The following is a 5941-nucleotide window of genomic DNA, read 5'->3' on the forward strand; positions in this document are numbered from 1 at the left end:
TACGTGGCTCCTACGTTTTTGAGTACGAATGGCATGACTACGTAACAGTAGTTTGCTTTTGGGGTTAAGAATGAGGTTTTTTCTTGATCAGGTGGATACATCGGGATTTGATTGTATCCCGAATAAGCGTCCATAAACGAGAGGTATTTGTATCCGGAGGAGGCATCCACTAGGGCGTCGATACTTGGGAGTGGATAGGGATCTTTCGGGCAAGCTTTGTTGAGATCGGTGTAGTCGGTGCACATCCGCCACTTCCCATTTGCTTTCTTTACCAGGACGTCGTTGGCTAGCCATAATGGGTACTTGACTTCTCTTATGAATCCTGCCTCTAGTAGAGCTTGTACCTGTTCTTCCACAGCTTGGGGTCTTTCCGGTCTGAGCTTTCTACGCCTCTGCTGTACTAGCCGAGATCCTGGATATACTGCCTGTTTGTGGCACATTAGTTTGGGGTTTATGCCCAGCATGTCTGCGGCCTTCCATGCGAAGAGGTTGACATTATCTTTTAAGAACTATATCAGGAACTCCTTTACATCTCTTTTTAGGATTGCGCCAATATTGGTTGTTTTATCTGGGACATTTCCGATCTGGACTTTTTCTATCTCGCCTTCAGGTTGTGGACGAAGTTCCTCCCGACCTCGAATTCCCCCGAGTTTGATGGTGTGGATTTCTTCTCCTTTGCCTCTGAGGTTTAGACTTTCGTTGTAACAGCAGCGCGCTATTTTCTGGTCTCCTTTTATAGTAGCGATCCCTTCTGTAGTTGGAAACTTCATGCATAGATGTGGAGTTGAGACTACTGTGGCGAGCTGATTTATCATTGTCCGACCTATTAGGGCATTGTAAGTTGATCTCACGTCCACCACGATGTAATATATGTTGAGTGTCCTTGACCGGTTTCCTTTTCCAAAGGTTGTGTGTAGTGAGATGTATCCAAGTGGTTGGATTGGAGTGTCTCCTAGTCCAAATAAGTTGTTCGGGTATGCTCTGAGATCTTTTTCCTCTAGGCCGAGTTTGTCGAAGGCGGTTTTAAACAATATATCAGTCGAGCTTCCTTGGTCCACTAGTGTGCGGTGGAGGTTAGTGTTGGCCAATATGATAGTGATGACCATGGGATCGTCATGTCCCGAGATGATGCCAGCCGCGTCCTCTTTAGTGAAAGTAATAGTAGGGAGGTCGGGTGCTTCTTCTCCTCCCTCGACGTGATATACTTCTTTAAGTTATCTTTTGCGAGATGATTTGGAGATTCCTCCTCCCGTAAATCCTCCATGTATCATATGGACATGTCTCTCTGGGGTACGAAGTGGCCGTTCAGTTCATCCAACTTCTTCGTCTCTTCTTCTTTTTCTAGGCTCATTTGTTTTACTGGCTAAGTACCGATCTAGTCTCCCCTCTCTCACCAATTTTTCTATGACATTCTTCAAGTCGAAGCATTCGTTGGTAGGATGTCCATAGATTCGGTGGTATTCATAGTATTCTGTTCGATTTTCGCCTCCTTTCTTACTTTTAATTGCTCGAGGTGGTGGAATTTTCTCAGTGTGGCATACTTCTCGGTAAACTTCCACAAGAGATACCCGAAGGGGGTGTAATTATGGTATTTCTTAATCTTCTCTCCGTGTTGGTCTTCTTTTTTTTTTGGACTCTTTTTCCTTATGTCGGGAGGAGTAGGAGAATCCGGATTTTGATGTCTCTCCTAATCGAGAGTTTTCCTCTATGTTGATGTACTTCTCTGCTCGTTCTTGCACTTTATTTAGAGATGTGGGATGTTTCTTTGATGTGGAGTGACTAAAAGGTCCCTCTCGTAGGCCATTGATGAGGCCCATAATGGCTGCTTCTGTTGGCAGACTTTGTATGTCCAAACATGCTTTGTTGAATCTTTTCATATAGTTGTAAAGACTTTCCCGATCTCCTTGCTTGATCCCCAATAAGCTTGGGGCGTGCTTAGTTTTGTCCTTCTGGATGGAGAATCTGGCAAGAAATTTCTTGGGTAGGTCATCGAAACTTGTGATGGATCTCAGGGGCAGACTGTCGAACCACTTAATTGCTATTTTTGTTAGGGTTGTTGGGAAGGCTTTACATCGAATAGCGTCCGATGCGTCGGTGAGGTACATTCTATTTTTGAAATTACTAAGATGATGGCTTGGATTTGATGTGCCGTCGTACGGGGTCATGTCGGGAGCTTTGAAGTCCTTTGGGACTTTGGCTTTCATGATCTCTTTAGTGAATGGGTCTTGATCTTTTCGGGGGTTATCTTCATGACTGGATCGTGTAGTCTTGGTTTTTAGGTTGGCTTCGAGTTTTAGGAGTTTATCCTCCAACTCTCAGCGTTGCCTAGTTTCTCTCTGGAGATTTTTTTCAGCTTTTCGTTGATGTTCGGCCTCCTTTTCGAGCTGTTTGAGGCGATGTTGTTGAGCTTGTAGGGCCTCCATGATTTTCGTGTTTGGCAAATTTTTGTCTTTGTTAGGTTGAGGCGTATCCTTTGGTGTGTTGTCTGCGTTCTTATGCGGGGTTCTCTCCTCCAATCTGGAGTCGTGGTCATTGTCAAGGTTGTCCGCCATGGTGATGGGATGACTTCCAGGTCCCCGGCAACGGCGCCAATGTTCCGAGGGTTACCTGAAACTGTAGGTCGAACTCGGACGAGATCTTCTGTGCTGGTCGGCGTTGTTGTGTCCGACTTGATGATGGTGGCCGGAGCCGCCATGTCCAACTTATTAGACTTGGTGGCAGTGCTGGTCCTTCGTTATCGGAGGGTGGTGGTACCTGCAAGGGACTCTGATGCTTAAGTTAGCAAGGGTATTAAGCAGGTATTTTGTAGAATCAGAGTATGAGTTATACCTGGGTGCTCTAGTGTATTTATAATGGTGTGGAGTGACCTTTCTGGAGATATAGAGTTATCTGATCTTTAAGGGAACTGCCCCTATCCTTCTATTCTTGAGCAGCCTTTGGACTTGGGTCGTGTTCCTATGTTTGGGCCCTTTTTTGGGCTTCTCCTGGTGATTTGGCCGAACTCTTTAAGAAGAGGTCGGGTAATCCTGACCTGAAGAGGTCGGTTGACTTGTCGCCAATCAGCCCGGGTCATACAGCTCGAACCAGGGCATGAACAGGAGGGCAAACTACTTGAGGTTGAAGCTTGTTGGGTGTTTTGTGCGGTTTGAGGAGGGAGAGTTAAACGGGAAAGGGCATTGGCTATTGTAGCCATATATGCTTCTTGTTTCTTGTGGAACTCTCGTTGTTCTTGCATGAAGGTGTGAATTGTGTCATTCATGTGAGGTTGGTTAGAAGGAAGGGCTTGGTTAACTTGAGGAGGGCTAGGCCTACTATGTGGGTGTTGGTACTTTCCTTGAGGTTGCGATTGTAGGGGTTGTTGGTATGGTTGTTGGTATTGTGGTTGACCTTGGGGTTGTTGATAGTAGTAGACTTGGGCGTTTTGGTTGGGATGAGCTTGAGGAGCTTGGTTCCACCTTTGGTTTGAGTTATCCCTCCACCCTTGGTTTTGATTTCCTCCATGTTGGTTGGATCCTTGGTTGTAATTTGGTTTTTGTGGGTAAGAGTTAGCTACCGCCAATGTAGTGTCCTCTTGGAGCTGAGGACACTCATCGGTGTAATGAGTGTTACACGCTGGTGCACGAAATTGTGATCACACTTTTTACAACTCCGCACAACTAACCAGCAAGTGCACTGGGTCATCCAAGTAATACCTTACGTGAGTAAGGGTTGATCCCACGGAGATTATCGGCTTTAAGCAAGCTATGGTCATCTTGTAAATCTTAGTCAGGCGGATTCAAATGGTTATGAGTATTGATAATTAAAAGATAATTAAAACATAAAATAAAATAAAGATACTTATGTAATTCATTGGTGGGAGTTTCAGATAAGCATTTGGAGATGCTTTGTTGCTTCTGAACCTCTACTTTCCTATTGTCTTCTTCCAATCATGCGTGCTTTCTTCCATGGCAAGCTCTATGATCCTCTCGGATGAAAAATACCAGGTACGATCTCTGCACGGCTAATCATCTGTCGGTTCTCACTAGCGTCGGAATATGATCTCTCTATCCTTTTACACACTGTCACTGCGCCCAACATTTGCAAGTTTGAAGCTCTTCACAGTCATCCCTTCCCAGATCTTACTCAGAATACCACAGACAAGGTTTAGACTTTTCGGATCTCAGGAATGCTGCCAATGGTTCTAGCCTATACCACGAAGGTTCTAATCTCATATTCAGATGCTCTGTTGTCAAGAGAGACGATGCGAATTGCGGATCAGAGACCCAAGAGAATATACTCCGACTGTCATCCAATGACTACGTTAAACATCATGTAGACCTCTTGTGGTTGTCAGGCATGCGGATCTTGGCTAAGCGAGTAACGAAGATAGTGGGTGATTGTCACGGGTCACCCCTTCATTCTGACTTAACTGAATTAAGTACAAGAGTATATCTTGGAGAAGAAGTAGGTGTGAATTGAATGAAAAAAATAGTACTTACATTAATTCATGAAGAATAACAGAGCTCCGCACCTTAATCTATGAGGTGTAGAAACTCCACTGTAGAAAATACATGAGAGAAAATAGTCTAGGCATGGCCGAATGGCCAGCCTCCAAGTCCTAAGATGATAAAGTTCATCAAAAGATCCGATATGAATACAATAGTAAAAAGTGCTATTTATACTAAACTAGTTACTAAGGATTACAGAAAATAAGTAACTAAGTGCAAATAGTGCAGAAATCCACTTCCGGGGCCCACTTGGTGTGTGCTTGGGCTGAGCATTGAGCTATACATGTGCATAGGCCATTCTTGGAGTTAAACGCCAGCTTGGGTGCCATTTTGGGTGTTTAACTCCAGTTCTGGTGGCAGTTCTGGCGTTTTACTCCAGAAAAGGGTCTCTAGTGGGAGTTTGAATGCCAGTTTGGGCCATCAAATCTCGGGCAAAGTATAGACTATTATACATTGCTAGAAAGTCCAAGATGTCTACTTTCCAACGCAATTGAGAGTGCGCCAATTGGGCTTTTGTAGCTCCAAAAAATCTACTTCGAGTGCAGGAGGGTCAGAATCCAACAACATCTGTAGTCCTTTTTCAGCCTCTGAATCAGATTTTTGCTCAGGTCCCTCAATTTTAGCCAGAAAATACCTAAAATTATAGAAAAACACACAAACTCATTGTGAAGTCCAGAAATGTGATTTTTTCATAAATACTAATAAAAATATAATAAAAAGTAACTAAAACATACTAAAAACTATGTAAAAACAATGCCAAAAAGGGTATAAATTATCCGCTCATCACACGCACAAACACCACATACCCTTGGTGGTCCTTCGATCCTTGGAGGTTGAGGTGGAGCACTTATCAAAGCTTGAGGAATTTGTTGCCCTTGGGTGAGTTGTCGCAACAAAATTGTCATTTCACCAAGGGTCTTGGTCAAAGTAGCATCTCCGGAGGGAGAAACTTCATTCACAGCTTTCGGTTGTGGTCTCCTTGCCCTTGAGTGTTGAGTGGAGTCCACCAAGTCTGATATAACTTTCCATGCTTCCGCAGCGGTCTTGTTCTTGGTCAATGAACCTCCACTTGCGGCATCTAGGAGAAGCTTGTCTTGATGATGCATTCCTTGACAGAAATAACTGATAAGAACCAACTCATCAATCCGATGGTGAGGACAAGCCTCCAGCAACTTCTTGAATCTCTCCCAATACTCATACAAAGTCTCCCCATCCCCGTTGCACAATGCAAGAAATCTCTCTTCGCAACTTGTCTGTTTTCTGGGGAGGGTAGAATTTTTCTAAAAACTCTTTACGCAACAAGTCCCAGTTGGATCTAACTTCACCCGTCTGAGTATAAAACCACTCCTTCGCTTTTTCCTCCAAAGAGAAAGGAAAGGCGAAGCCCAACACTGCAGCTTCATCGGCCCCATGTCTTCTTGTGGTTGCACAAGCAACTTGGAAATCATTGAGAT

At 44.2% G+C, this 5941-nt stretch overlaps 1 non-coding gene across 1 annotated transcript; it reads left to right on the forward strand.

Moving 5' to 3' along the window:
* Window positions 1–5630: 5630 nt before the first annotated feature.
* On the forward strand, window positions 5631–5738 carry LOC148572381 (small nucleolar RNA R71). The gene has a single exon (XR_015908834.1). It is a non-coding gene; the product is annotated as a small nucleolar RNA R71 (small nucleolar RNA).
* Window positions 5739–5941: the final 203 nt, after the last annotated feature.

The sequence above is a fragment of the Arachis ipaensis genome, chromosome B3, assembly GCF_059453495.1.
Source record: "Arachis ipaensis isolate K30076 ecotype BB chromosome B3, ASM5945349v1, whole genome shotgun sequence".
In the NCBI taxonomy this organism is placed as follows: domain Eukaryota; kingdom Viridiplantae; phylum Streptophyta; class Magnoliopsida; order Fabales; family Fabaceae; genus Arachis; species Arachis ipaensis.